The sequence below is a fragment of the Aquarana catesbeiana genome, linkage group LG03 (genome assembly GCF_042186555.1).
Source record: "Aquarana catesbeiana isolate 2022-GZ linkage group LG03, ASM4218655v1, whole genome shotgun sequence".
Lineage (NCBI taxonomy): Eukaryota > Metazoa > Chordata > Amphibia > Anura > Ranidae > Aquarana > Aquarana catesbeiana.
Window position 1 is genome coordinate 153,199,555 of NC_133326.1, and position 16,070 is coordinate 153,215,624.

General features: G+C 43.6%; 1 protein-coding gene across 1 annotated transcript in view; it reads left to right on the plus strand.

Annotated features, from left to right (window-relative positions):
* The window catches only part of LOC141131772 (uncharacterized), a 759,715-nt gene that overhangs the window by 606,176 nt on the left and 137,469 nt on the right, over positions 1-16,070 (plus strand). The window lies entirely within an intron of this gene.

Sequence of the window (16,070 nt, forward strand, 5' to 3'; positions counted from 1 at the left end):
ACATATTTTTTGCAGTGCATTCACCCAGGGAGTGATTTTTTTTTTTTTTTTTGAGCAGGTGTATGTAGTCAGCAAACATGGCTGCACATATATACTGTACATATCAAAAAATATATGCAGAAGTAAGGTTGCTAAAACATTAATCTGATAATGCTATATACATCAAGCTCTTTTATTTTTTATGTGTATGTTTAAAATAAATTAATAAAATTATCGCACCTGTGTATTGCAGCATTGTGCGTTAAAATGCATGTTTTAATGTACTGCAATAAGTATCAATGCATCTAGCCAACTACAACGGTATTATTTGATAATGGCATTCCAGTGCACTTTACAGTAGAGGCCAAGATACTGCAACAAACTATAACACGCACATTGTGGTGTGCTGCATTGTAAAAAAGGAAGAGTGATGTGATTTTTTTTGTGTCCAATGCAGTGTACTGGCAGCCCATTTATAATGTATGGGCTGCCTTAACACAACACATTTTAACATGAAATGCAATGTTCATTAACAAACTGTAAATTGCATAAATGCAAATCCGTGCTCAAATATACACGTACATTACATTTAACGTTAATACAGAACATAAGGTGAATAAAAAACGTAGGAAGGGAGAAAACAGCAAGACCAAACCCCACTTAGCTGAAGTGAAGTGATGAAAGGCAGATGAGTATTTGCGATTGCTCAGGGGACCAGCAATGTCATAGGCTTCATGAGTTGCACAGTTTCTACTACTGGTTTGACAGATATGAATTGTGAGTCATTTTGCTATGTATTTGTCAGTTGAAGTAATAAATGCATGCTATTTCCCATACTGCTTTTTGTGTTTGCTGTAATTATATATCGTGGTGCTATGGTTACATACATAGTTGGTAAGGTTGAACAAAGTCACCAGTCCATTCAATTCAACCTGAGTGTGTGTGTTTAGGTCACTACCATTAGCCATACCCCTGTACATTGTGCTTGCTCTAAAAGTTTTATGAATTCATCTACACTGCCCGTTGATTCCACCAACTTTGGAAGGGAGTTCCACATCAATGCCGCTCTAATAGTAGAAAACCTCTTACATACAGTAGTTTGAAGTGGTTGTAAACTTCAATCTTTTACTTGTACCTATAGGTAAGCCTATATTAAGGCTTACCTATAGGTACTGTAAATATTTCCTAAACTTGCACCGTTTTGGAGATATTTACTATATACAGTGTCTTGAAAAAGTATTCATACCCCTTGAAATTTTCCACATTTTGTCATGTTACAACCAAAAACAGAAAATGTATTTTATTGGGATTTTATGTGATAGACCAACACAAAGTGGCACATGATTGTTAAGTTGAAGGAAAATGATAAATGGTTTTCACATTTTTTTACAAATAAATATGTGAAAAGTGTGGTGTGCATTTGTATTCAGCCCCTTTACTCTCATACCCCTAACTAAAATCTAGTGGAAGACATGGCTGTCCACCTAAATTGACAGGTCGGGTAAGGAGAGCATTAATCAGAGAAGCAGCCAAGAGGCCCATGGTAACTCTGGAGGAGCTGCAGAGATCCACATCTCAGGTGGAAGAATCTGTCCACAGGACAAGTATTAGTTATGCACTCCACAAATCTGGCCTTTATGGAAGAGTGGCAAGAAGAAAGCCATTGTTGAATGAAAGCCATAAGAAATTCCATTTGCAGTTTGCGTGGAGCCATGTGGGGTACACAATAAACATATGGAAGAAGGTGCTCTGGTCAGATGTGACCAAAATGTAACTTTTTGGCCTAAAAGCAAAATATGGAAAACTAACACTGCACATCACCCTGAACACACCATCCCCACCGTGAAACATGGTGGTTGCAGCATTATGTTGTGGGGATGCATCTCTTCAGCGGGGACAAGGAAGCTGGTCAGAGTTTATGGGGAGATGGCTAGAGCCAAATACAGGGTAATCTTAGAAGAAAACCTGTTAGAGTCTGCAAAAAACTTGAGACTGGGGCGAAGGTTTACCTTTCAGCATGACAACGACCCTAAACATGCAGCCAGAGCTACAATGGAATGGTTAAGATCAAAGCATATTCATATGTTAGAATGGCCCAGTCAAACTCCAGTCCTAAATCCAATTGAGAATCTGTGGCAAGACTTGAAAATTGCTGTTCACAGACGTGCTCCATCCAATCTGACAGACCTTTAGCTATTTTGCAAAGAAAAATGGGCACAAATTTCACTTTTTTTTTATGTGCAAAGCTGGTAGAGACATACCCAAAAAGACTTGCAGCGGTAATTGCAGTGAAAAGGTGGTTCTACAAAGTATTGACTCAGGGAGGCTGAATATAAATCCAGATTACACTTTTCACTTTTATTTGTAAAAAAAAAATGAAAACCATTTATCATTTCCCTTCCACTTCACAATTATGTGCCACTTTGTGTTGGTCTATCACGTAAAATCCCAATAAAATATATTTACGTTTTTGGTTGTAACATGACAAAATGTGGAAAATGTGGGGTATAAATACTTTTTCAAGGCACTGCATGCACAAGATGATGTAATCGGCACATGCGCTCTGAAAGAATGGCTACCCGGGTAAGTTTCACATAATGTAGCATACTAGCATGTTATGGCTTTACCTTGCAGGTCAGGAAAAAAAAAAAGGCACCCAGCAGTTTACAACCACTTTAAAATTCAACCACTTTTTGTCCAACTTCATTGTGTGGCCATATGTCTTCTTTTGTTTCTGCCCAATAATATAGTCACCTGGGGAGCTACAGTTCATTGAGGGAACCATGAATGCCAACATGTACTGTGACATACTGAACCACAGCGTGAACCCCTCCCTTCAGAGACTGGGCCGCAGGGCAGTATTCCAACATAAGGACCCCAAACACACCTCCAAGACGATCACTGCCTTGCTAAAGAAGCTGAGGGTAAAGGTGATGGACTGGCCAAGCATATCTCAAGACCTAAACCCTATTGAGCATCTGTGGGGCACCCTCAAACGGAAGGTGGAGGAGCACAAAGTCTCTAACATCCACCAGCTCCGTGATGTTGTCATGAAGTTGTGGAAAAGGACTCCAGTGGCAACCCGTGGAGCTCTGGAGAACTCCATGCCCAAGAGGGTTAAGGCAGTGCTGGAAAATAATGGTGGACACACAAAATATTGACACTTTGGACCCAATTTGGACATTTTAGGGGGTGTATTCACTTTTGTTGTCAGCAGTGTAGACATTAATGGCTGTGTGTTGAGTTATTCTGAGTGGACAGCAAATTTACACTGTTATACAAGCTGTACACTCACTACTTTACATTATAGCAAAGTGTCATTTCTTCAGTGTTGTCACATGAAAAGATATAATAAAATATTTACACAAATGTGAGGGGTGTACTCACTTTTGTGAGATACTGTATATCTTGGCTTTTTTAAATATTGGTATAATGTTTGCTTTTCGCTAGTCAGCTGGTACTATTCCAGTTAGTAAGCTTTCCTTTTACAATTAACCAACGGTAGATTTACCCCCTTTCATGACCAGGCCATTTTTTGAGATATGACTCTGCGTTACTTTAACCACTTCAGCCCCGGAAAGTTTTACCCCCTTCCTGACCAGAGCACTTTTTACAATTTGGCACTGCGTCACTTTAACTGCTAATTGTGCGGTCATGCAATGCTGTACTCAAATGAAATTTGCGTCCTTTTCCCCCACAAATAGAGCTTTCTTTTGATGGTATTTGATTACCTCTGCGTTTTTTATTTTTTGCGATATAAACGGAAAAAGACCGAAAATTTTGAAAAAAATGATATTTTCTACTTTTTGTTAGAAAAAAAATCCAATAAACTCAATTTTAGTCATACATTTAGGCCAAAATGTATTCAGCCACATCTTTGGTAAAAAAAAAAGTCAATATATATATTTATTGGTTTGCGCAAAAGTTATAGCGTCTACAAACTAGGGTACATTTTCTGGAATTTACACAGCTTTTAGTTTATGACTGCCTATCTCATTTCTTGAGTGCTAAAATGGCAGGGCAGTACAACACCCCCCCCCCCCAAAAAAAATGACCCCATTTTGGAAAGTAGACACCCCAAGGAAATTGCTGAGAGGCATGTTGAGCCCATTGAATATTTATTTAATTTTTTTTGTCCCAAGTGATTGAATAATGACAAAAAAATATATATTTTACAAAAAGTTGTCACTAAATGATATATTGCTCACACATGCCATGGTTATATGTGGAATTGCACCCCATTTTGTTGCTTCCCCTGAGTACGGGGATACCACATGTGTGGGACTTTTTGGGAGCCTAGCCGAGTATGGGGCCCCTGAAAACCAATTGCCGCCTTCAGGATTTCTAGGCGTAAATTTTTGATTTCACTCCTCACTACCTATCACAGTTTTGAAGGCCATAAAATGCTAAGATCGCACAACCCCCCCCCCCCAAATGACCCCATTTTGGAAAGTAGACACCCCAAGCTATTTGCTGAGAGGCATGTTGAGTCCATGGAATATTTTATATTTTGCCACAAGTTGCGGGAAAATGACAAACTTTTTTTTTTGCACAAAGTTATCACTAAATGATATATTGCTCACACAGGCCATGCACATGTGGAATTGCACCCCAAAATACATTCTGCTGCTTCTCCTGAGTACAGGGATACCACATGTGTGGGACTTTTTGGGAGCCTAGCCGCATACGGGGCCCCGAAAATCAAGCACCGCCTTCAGGATTTCTAAGGTCGTAAATTTTTGATTTCACTCCATAAAATGCCCAGATGGCACAAACCATCGTGTCTGCATGAAGGGAGGTAAGGATGAAAACATTCTTATTGTCCCTCCACTTCATAGCGAGCAAGTTATTACACTTCAAGCAGGCTCTCTCCCCCAGCCTAAGACGGGAATCTACAAGCCGCTGGGGAAAGCCCCAGCGATTAGATCGCACGGTGCCACATGCTCCAATCTGATGATCAAACAGGTGACTAAAAAGTGGCATGCTCGTGTAATAATTGACCATGTACAAGCGGTACCCCTTTCCAAATAAGGGTGACACCAAGTCCCACACAATCTTGCCAGCGCTTCCTATGTAGTCAGTGCAGTTTGTCGGCTCTATGTGACTATCTCTTCCCTCGTAAACCATAAAACTACATGTATAGCCTGTGTCCCTGTCACAGAGCTTATACATCTTTACCCCGTATCTGGCACGCTTGCTGGGAGGATACTGTTTGAATGAAAAGCGGCCAGAAAATTTAATCAGGGACTCATCAACGCAGACAACTTGATGGGGAGTAAACAAGTCTGCAAAACGTTGGTTGAAGTGGTTTACGAGGGGCCGAATTTTGTAGAGCCGATCGTATCCAGGGTCTCCACGAGGACGACAGAGTTCATTGTTGTTTAAGTGCATGAACCACAAAATCTGCTTGTATTGTGCCCTGGCCATGGAAGCAGAGAACACGGGCATATGGTGAATTGGGTTAGAGGACCAATATGACCGCAACTCACTCTTTTTAGTTATGCCCCTGAGGAGGGAAAGGCCCAGAAAGATCTTAAATTCGGAAACCGTAATCAGTTTCCAATCTCTGGCAAGGGAGGAGGACTGGGGATTAGTGGCGATGTATTGACCAGCATACAAATTGCTTTGGTCCACAATAGATCTATAGAGATCTTCGGTGAAAAACAGCAAATAAAAATCAAGTGACGTAAAATCAACTGTTTCCACCTGAATGCCGGGTTGGCCAGTCAATGGGGGAAGTACGGGTGCTGCAGAAGTGGTTGTGCTTGCCAGCTTGAACTGCATTTATGGGACTCACCACGTCACCAAGTGTTACTGCAGTGCTGGATGTACGACCAGGGTGTACTAGGCCACTGGTGCTTGCCAGTTCACCAGAAAGAATAGCAGCGCTGGTACTTCTCTGCTCCATACGAGAGCTCTGCGGTTCTTACACCTCAACAGCAAAAGAAGATTGGGGTCTGGTACGCCTAACCTTGGCAGGGACCACAACTCCGTCGTCAGAGCTATCTGTCATGGAGCCGCTGCTGTCTACAGGTTCGTATTCTGAGCCTGAATCTGACAGATGAGTGACTTCCTCTTCACTATCTGTCATGCTCAGAAACGTGTAGACCTCTTCACTATTGTACCTTCGATTTGCCATTTTGGGCTCTAAATTTAGTGGTACAGTAGTGAGACTCACAGGTAAAAAAGCTGTCAGCGGCTGGACCAAAATGCTACCAAAAAACTGTTAGCGATCGCAGGGATCAGGCCTGACTCTGCGAACGCTGCAGTTATGTGTTTAGTGTTTTGTAAGTGACAGTGATCGATCGATACTGCTCTTGGGTGGTTTGGGCTGGGCTGGGCTGGGCTGGGCTGGGCTGGGCTGGGCGGAGAGGCAAAACGCAGGTGCTAGCGGGTATCTGGGCTGATCCCGCTAATACTGCATTTTTGGGAACCCTAAACTGCTGGGGATACTAGTATAGATCTTATCAGATCAGATATTGATCCGTTCAGATACTATACCACTAAGGGAGGTGTATGCTGCGTGCGTGGGTGTTAGCGGTACTGGCACTAACCTGATGCTGCCTGGGGCAGCGCAGACCCTATCTGACCCTAAAACCTAACTTATATCACCCACTGGGTGATCAGGGGGTTAAACCTTTATTAGGTAATAAACGGTGGGTGCCCTGACACTATAAAAAACAAACTAACTAACCAGCGTCACCCGTAACATTTATATGGTGATCACTGGTGAAAGGGTTAACTAGGGGGGCAATCAGAGGGTTAAAACCTTTACTAGGTAGTATATGGGGGTACCTAACGCTATAAAAACCTGACGCTGAACCTAAATACTTACCTGGCTAACTAGCGTCACCTGTGACACTAATATGGCGATCAGAAAAAAGATTGCTTAGCGACACTGGCGACAGGGGTTAACTGGGGGGTGATCAAGGGGTTAAACCTTTATTAGGAGGGGTTAGGGGGTACCCTAGACCTAAAGGGGCCTACCACTAACTGCCCTACCACTTATAACAGTTACAAATGACACCAATGCAGTCATCAGTAGAAAAAAAAACAAACTGCTATTGGTGTCACTGTGACAGGGGGTGCAGGGGGGGTGATTGGGGGGTGAATAGTGTGCCTGCGTGTTCTACTGTAACGCGTAGAGTTGGTGCAAACTTGATGTCTTCTCTCCTCAGAAGCCGGAACGAAAAGGCTTCACGAGGAGCGATGACATCAATTCCTCCACTTCTGTTTACAGTTCAGAAGCAGAGGTAGCTCCTCATTTGCCAGGAGCGATCGTGAGGGGGTGGCCATGAATCAGTGGCCTCCCCCTCAGCACAGATCGCTCCTGGAGCTAATCCGACTGCCGCAGGCACTGAGGGGGGTCTGATCGGACCCCCCGCCCGCGGGCAGGCAGGGACGTACAGGTAAGACCTTATGCCTGCCCGTGCCATTGTGCCAACGTTCATTGGCGTGAGGTGGTCGGCAACTGGTTAACTGAAAATTGCGTGGCCGTGCAATGCTGTACCCATATAAAATTGATGTCCCTTTTTTCCCACAAATAGAGCTTTCTTTTGGTGGTATTTGATTACCTTTGCATTTTTATTTTTGCGCTATAAACAAAAAAAAGACTGACAATTTAAAAAAAAAATGGATATATGTTTTCACATTCTGCTATAAAACATATCCAATAAAAAAAAGGAAAAAATTGAATTTCTTCATAAATTTAGATCAATAAGCCTATATTGATTTGGTTTGCGCCAAAGTTATTGCGTCTACAAGCTATGGGATATTTTTCTTTCTTTCTTTTTTTTACTAGTAATGGCGGCGATCAGTGATCTATAGCGGGACTGCGATATTGCCGTGGATATTCTGACACTAACTGACACTTTGGACACTTTTTGGGGACCAGTAACACTAATACAGTGATCAGTGCTATAAAAAATGCACTGTCACTGTACTAATGATACTGGCTAGGAAGGGGTTAACATCAGGGGCCATCAAAGGGTTACCTGTGTGCCTAACCAGTGTTTATGTGTACTATGGGGGATGCTTTTACTAGGGAAAAAGATGGGAAGAGAATAGGACACAAATTCTATCCCTTACCTCCTGTCAGAACGGCAATCTGCCTTGTTGACATGAATGGTGATCTGACTCTCTGCCTGATGATCAGTGGGTGCTGGCAGACATCAAGTCCCCTACCCAGAAGAGTCGGTTTACGTATATACAGTGCCTTGAAAATGTATTCATACCCCTTGAAATTTTCCACCTTTTGTCATGTTACAGCCAAGAGTGTAAATGTTCTTTATTGGGATTTTATGTGATAGACCAACACAAAGTGGCACATAATTGTGAAATGGAAGGAAAATTATAAATGGTTTTCAAAATGTTTTACAAATAAATATGTGAAAAGTGTGGCGTGCATTTGTATTCTTTACTCTGATACCCCTAACCAAAATTTAGTGGAACCAATTGCCTCCAGAAGTCTCCTAATTAGTAAATAGGGCCCACTTGTGTGTAATTTAATCTCAGAATAAATATAGCTGCTCTGTGAAGCCCTTAGAGGTTTGTTAGAGAACCTTAGTGAACAAACAGCATCATGAAGGCCAAGATACACACCAGACAGGTCAGGGATAAAGTTGTGGAGAAGTTTAAAGCAGGGTTAGCTTATAAAAAAAAATGTCCCAAGATTTGAACATCTCACGAAGCACTGTTCAATCCATTAACTGAAAATGGAAAGAGCATGGCACAGCTGCAAACCTACCAAGACATGACCTAAACTGATAGGTTGGGCAAGGAGAGCATTAATCAGAGAAGCAGCCAAGAGGCCCATGGTAACTCTGGAGGAGCGGCAGAGATCCACAGCTCAGGTGGGAGAATCTGTCCACAGGTCAACTATTTGTGCACTATTTGTGCACTCTACAAATCTGGCCTTCATGGAGGAGTGGCAAGAAGAAAGCCATTGTTGAAAGAAAGCCGAAAGAAAGCCATAAGAAGTCCGGTTTGCGGTTTGCGAGAAGCAATGTGGGGGACACAGTAAACACGTGAAAGAAAGTCAGGTCAGATAAGACCGAAACTGAACTTTTTGAGCTAAAAGCAAAACGCTATGTGTGGTGGAAAACTAATACTGCACATCACCCTGAATGCACCACCCCCATCGTGAAACATGGTGGTGGCAGCATCATGTTGCGGGAATGCTTTTTTTCAGCAGGGACAGGGAAGCTAGTGAGAGTTGATGGGAAGATGGATTGAGCCAAATACAGGGCAATCTTATAAGAAAACTTGTTAAGAGTCTGCAAAAAACTCAAGACTGGGGCAGGGTTAACTTTCCAGAAGGACGACGACCCTAAACATATAGCCAGAGCTACAATGGAATGGTTTAGATCAAAGAATATTCATGTGTTAGAATGGCCCGGTCAAAGTCCAGACCTAAACCTAATTGAGAATCTGTGGCAAGTCATGAAAATTGCTGTTCACAGACACTTTCCTTCCAATCTCACAGAGCTTAAACTATTTTGTAAAGAAGAATGGGAAAAAATGTCACTCTAGATGTGCAAAGCTGGTAGAGATATACCCAAAAGACTTGCAGCTCTGGATGAAATGAAAGGTGGTTCTACAAAGTATTTACCCAGAGGGGCTGAATAAAAATGCCCGCCACACTTTTCAGATGTTTATTTGTGAAAAAAATTTGAAAACCATTTATCATCTCTACACTTCACAATTATGTGCCACTTTGTTTTGGTCTATCACATAAAATCCCAATAAAATACATTTACGTTTTTGGTGGTAACATGACAAAATGTGGAAAATTTCAAGGGGTAGGAATACTTTTTCAAGGCACTGTATACGTAAAACTGCTATACGGTGGACCTTAAGTGGTTAGAAATTGGAAATATTGGTCCAGCTTTAACATGGCTTTGAGAACTCTTGGGTGTGAGCCATCCAGTCCATGTAATTTGTTCACATTTAAGCCTCGTACACACTACTAGTTTTTTTTTGGGTTGAATGAAAAAAACCTGACAACTCAGGTCGGAAGCTGTTGTACTAACAATCCGATGTTAGTACAGCTATCTCCCCTCCTGTGCTATTGTGTTCTGACAGGAAGAGGGGCCCCTCAGACAGAGCACTCCGGTCAACGCTTTCAGCCATTGGCTGAGAGCACTGATCAGGAGCAGGTCGGCAGACCTTTTTTGGTCATGACCCTTCAATAGAAGCCGGTTGAATGGCCAGCTTCTGTCCGAAAAGGTGGCGTACACAAGGGCCAAATGTCAGACGGTTTTTATTGAACTGACCGATGCCACGCGACATTTGGTGCGTAGTACTAGGCTTACGTTTTTCTAGTATTTTTTTTTTTTTTAACATTGGTCTGTCAGCCACACAGGTATGTTCAAAATGATGTTATTAACATTATTGTCTTATTTAATGTGACACTTACTTTGTATTACGCTACCTTGGACAAGATCAAACATTTAACCTTATCCTGTTGCCCCCTCTTGCTTTGCACTCTGTCCAGGTCAGTTGTAAACCCTCACCATCCCTATGAACCTGGTTTTATCAGCTCCTAATTGAATAATTGTCAATCTCCCTCCCACACCATCCCAGTATAAATCAAGTTCACTCCTGGTGCAAAGTGTCACTCTGGTGACAAGTATTCTACACACCAATTTGCCAGGAAATTCCCTTTCCTCATTCTAACTTTCCTCAGCCTTCTCTCTATTCCCCTCTCCACCCTTCAACATGTTCATACTAAACTTCTTTGCCACAACGTCCCTTCTCCTCAAACTCTAATTTCTTTACCCCCCCTCCAGCCCGCAACCTGTACATATCTCCCTCACTTCTGCCCACTCAATATTACAGCACTTATCACCTCCTGCTCATTCTAAGCCCACGCAATGTCAACACTTCCACTCCACTACAGCGTAAATCCCACTCCCACCTTACCACCCTCACCCTCCTACTACTCCTAATGTCTGGGGACATCGCACCAAACCCTGGCTCACCTCCAGCCAATTCCCACCCCCAAAATTGCCAGTTTACCTCCTCCAACAGTAGCCATAACGCCCACTTTCTTATTCCAATTCCCCTGATTCCGTGAGTCAGCCCACCCCTTTTGTGTGCCCTCTGGAATGCCCGCTCAGTCTTCAACAAACTCACCTCTGTCAACTACTTTTCCTCACCAACTCCCTTAATCTATTTGCTATTACCGAAACCTGGCTACAGGAATTCAACACTACCTCTCCAGTTGCCCTCTCCCCCAGTGTATCAGGAACCATGAATCAGACCGAGACAGAAGTATAGTTAAATCACACTTGTTTAATAATAATAATAAGGTAAACAGAGTAAGCGTAGTCAAAACAAGCCAGAGTTCAGTAACCAGATTGGGTAGTCAGCCAACCAAATGTCAGAGAGCCAGAGATAGACATAGTAGTACAGCAAGCAAGATCAGCAGCCAGAAGGGACGTCAGCTGAGCAAGTCTTCAACAGGAACACAGGAGAAAGTCTCTGTGATGTTGACAAAGGTGAAGGCAGAGATCAAGTAAGCTGGACGACTTTAAGTAGGCAGGACCGACGAGCAGAATCAACAACAGCTGGGTAACTGTGGAGAGAGATGGGAGCTGGCAATTAGCCAACAGCTGAGCGGCCAGCTCAGAGAAGGAAGGGCTGAGCCCAGCCCTGACACAGTGGACTCCTCTGGACACGCTCACCCAGACCAAGTGGATGAAAAAGAGGCGGCTTTGGACTTCTCTTCACAATGCACCTTCCCGGTTCTTCCCCCACCTCCCTCTCTTTCTCCCTGCTCTTTCGAAGTGCACTGCATTCGCCTTTTCTCTCCAGTTTGTCTGATTATTGCAGCAATTTATCGGCCTCCAGCACTTGCTCCTCTTTCTACACACAGAACCAGGCCTCACCTGCCACAACCCTGGCAAACAGACGGCACCAGAAGTCTCAAGAGATGTAGCCATGCTCTTGAGCAAGCGTGGCACAAATCTAAATCCCTGCAAGACTTTACCCTCTACAAATCTGCCCTTCTCAAATACAACTCCTGCCTCCACACTGATAAACAAACCTACTACAACCCTCTCATCAAAACTCTCTCATCCAAACCTTGTCAACTCTTTTCTACCCTTAATTCCTTACTTCACCCCCACCCCCACTGGCCCCACCCACCAACTTGCTTACCACTCAGGAGATTGCCAACCATTTCAAAAGCAAAATTGACACAATTTGCGAGGAGATATCCAGCATCCAACTTCCTCCCCTAACCAACACATTAGGTCCAACGCCGAACTCATTACTCTCTCCTTCTTCTGTCCTGTTACCACCTAGGTAGTTGACAAACTCCTCTCCATGGCCCACCTCACCACCTGTCCCTTGGACCCTGTCCCCACACAATTACCTTCATACTCTATCCTGAATTCCCTAACCCACATCTTCAATCTCTCCTCTGGCACCTTTCCCTCCCCCCTCAAAAATGCACTGGTCACCCCATACTTAAAAAACCTTCACTAGACCCCACCTGTTTGAATAACTTAAGACCTATCTCCCTGCACCTGTTTGCCTCCAAGCTCATTGAACGCCTTGTCCACAACTAATTGAGTTGCTACCTCACTGACAACAACCTTCTTGATCCCCTACAGTCCGACTTCCGCCCACAACATTTCACTGAAACTTCCCTACTAAAACTCACCAACGACCTACTAACTGCTAAAACCAATGATCAGTACTCCATACTCATACTCTTGAACCTCGCTTCGACACAGTTGACCACCTGCTCCTCCTCAGCAAACTCCACTCCCTTGGCCTCCGTGATTCTGCTTTATCCTGGTTCTCCACCTACCTACAGTTGCTTGCAAAAGTATTCACCCCTTGGCTTTTTACCTATTTTGTTACATTACAGCCTTTAGTTCAATGTTTTTTTAATCTGAATTATATGTGATGGATCAGAACACAATAGTCTAAGTTGGTGAAGTAAAATTAGAAAAATATATACATAAAACTATTTTTCAGAAATAAAAAAATAATTGGCATGTGCATATGTATTCACCCCCTTTGTTATGAAGCCCATAAAAAGCTCTGGTGCAACCAATTACGTTCAGAAGTCACATAGTTAGTGAAATGATGTCCACCTGTGTGCAATCTAAGTGTCACATGATCTGTCATTATACATACTCACCCTTTTGAAAGGCCCCATAGGCTGCAACATCTAAGCAAGAGGCACCACTAACCAAACACTGCCATGAAGACCAAGGAACTCTCCAAACAAGTAAGGGACAATGTTTTTGAGAAGTACAAGTCAGGGTTAGGTTATAAAAAAAAATATCCAAATCTTTGATGATCCCTAGGGGCACCATCAAATCTATCATAACCAATTGGAAAGAACATGACACAACAGCAAACCTGCCAAGAGACGGCTGCACTCCAAAACTCATGGACCGGGCAAGGAAGGCATTAATTAGAGAGGCAGCACAGAGACCTAAGGTAACCCTGGAGGAGCTGCAGAGTTCCACAGCAGAGACTGGAATATCTGTACATAGGATTACAATAAGCCGTACGCTCCATAGCATTGGGCTTTATGGCAGAGTGGCCAGAAGAAAGCCATTACTTTCAGCAAAAAACAAAATGGCACGTTTTTGAGTTTGCGAAAAGGCATGTGGGAGACTCCCAAAATGTATAGAGGAAGGTGCTCTGGTCTGATGAGACTAAAATTTAACTTTTTGGCCATCAAAGAAAACGCTATGTCTGGTGCAAACCCAACACATCACATCACCCAAAGAACACCATCCCCAAAGTGAAACATGGTGGTGGCAGCATCATGCTGTGGGGATGTTTTTCAGCAGTCAGGACTGGGAAACTGGTCAGAGGCAAAGTTGGATGGTGCTAAATACAGGGATATTCTTGAGCAAAACCTGTACCAATCTGTGTGTGATTTGAGGCTAGGACGGAGGTCCACCTTCCAGCAGGACAATGACCCCAAACACACTGCTGAAGCAACACTTGAGTGGTTTAAAGGGAAGCATGTATATGTGTTGGAATGGCCTAGTCAAAACCCAGACCTCATTCCAATAGAAAATCTGTGGTCAGACTTAAAGATTGCTGTTCACAATCGCAAACCATCCAACTTGAAGGAGCTGGAGCAGTTTTGCAAGGAGGAATGGGCAAACATCCTAGTGGTAAGATGTGGCAAGCTCATAGAGACTTATCCAAAGCGACTTGGACCTGTGATAGCCGCAAAAGGTGGCTCTACAAATTATTGACTTTAGGGGGTGAATAGTTATGCACATTGACTTTTTCTGTTATTTTGTCCTATTTCTTGTTTGCTTCGCAATAAAAAAAAAATCTTCAAAGTTGTGGGTCTGTTCTGTAAATTAAATGATGCAAATCCTCAAACATTCCATGTTAATTCCAGGTTGTAAGGCAACAAAACACGAAAAAAATGCCAAGGGGGTGAATACTTTTGCAAGGCACTGTATTTCAGTGCACTTTAAGTGTCACTTACAACTTCATCTCCTCCGCTCCTCTTCCTCTTTCTGTTGGGGTACCCCAAGGTTCTCTCTCTATACCTCTTCCCTGGGCAAGCTTCAATACCACCTCTATGCCGAAGTCACCCAGATCTATCTCTCCACTCCTCAACTCACCCCCTCAATTTTCCTCACGGATCACAAACTAACTGAATGACATATCGGTATGGATGTGACACCACTTTCTAAAACTCAATCTTTCTAAAACTTAGCTTGTTATATTTCCTCCTTCCCAGTCCCCGCCCCATGACTTTACCATTAAGATCAACAGCACAACCATTGGTTCCTTCACACATGCCAGGGTGCTGTGTGTAATCCTTGACTCTGACCTCTCCTTCAGCCCCCACATCCAATCACTGGCTAAATCTTGCTGCCTTAACCTCTGTAACATCTCCAGAATTCGCCCCTTCCTGACTAATGACACCACAAAGCAACCAATTCACTCTTTGGTTATTTCTGCAACTCTCTTCTTAATGGCCTACCCTTACACAGGCTATCCCCCCTTCAGTCTATTATGAATGCTGCTGCTAGACTCATACACCTCACTAACCGATCTGTGACTGCTGCCCCTCTCTGCCAATCCCTTCACTGGCTTCCACTACCCCACCGTATAAAATTCAAAATACTAACCACAACATACAAGGCCATCCACACCATCGCCCCCAGCTAGTTCACCAACCTCATCTGCAGAGATTGCCCTCCACTCTTCCCAGGATCTCCTGCTCTCTAGCTCCCTTGTTACCTCCTCCCACGCTCACCTACAGGACTTCACTAGAGCCTCTCCCATCCTCTGAAACTCCCTGCCCCGGTATTTCCATTCAGCCTCTACCCTGTCCACCTTTAGGAGATACCTGAAAACTAATTTATTCAGGGAAGCCTATGCCGCACCCACCTAACAACTGTACCAGAGCCACCCCCATCAAATCATCTCCCGCAGATATTACCTTTTGTACCATCTCCCCCCTCCATTTAGAATGTAAGCTCCATGAGCAGGACCCTCCTGTCCCTTCTGTATTGAACTGTATTGTAATTGTGCTGCCCCCCCTCTACATTGTAAAGTGCTGTGCAAACTGTTGGCGCTATATAAATCATGTATAATAATAATATACCCCTCCTTTGCCCTCATATAAACTGAGGAGAATAATGTATTTAATACAGTTGTCTTTTGACTGTTATTTGTGACCAACTTCCCCTGATCATCCTTTATGGGGCCAAACTGACCTTTTCACTATTAAAGGGGCTGTAAAGGTAAAGGTAAAACATCCCCCGTTTTACTTACCTGACCCCTCGAAAGTCCCGCACTCGCCCCTGACATTCTCTTGGCCGCTCAGCCTGGCCATTGATTGGCTAGAGTGGATAGATTGAAAGCAGCGTAGCCATTGGCTCGCGCTGCTGTCAATGACATCCAATGACGTGGCGTGCCGGGGGCGGGGCCGAGTGATACAGTTAGCGGCTATGGCCGCCGGCTGTATCACGGGAGCGCACCCGCAAGCACTCAACACCATGCGAGGGATCTCGCACGAAGGTGTTGAGTCGTTGCTGGGGGCTGGGGGGAGCCGAGACAGCCGCTGAGGGACCCCAGAAGACCAG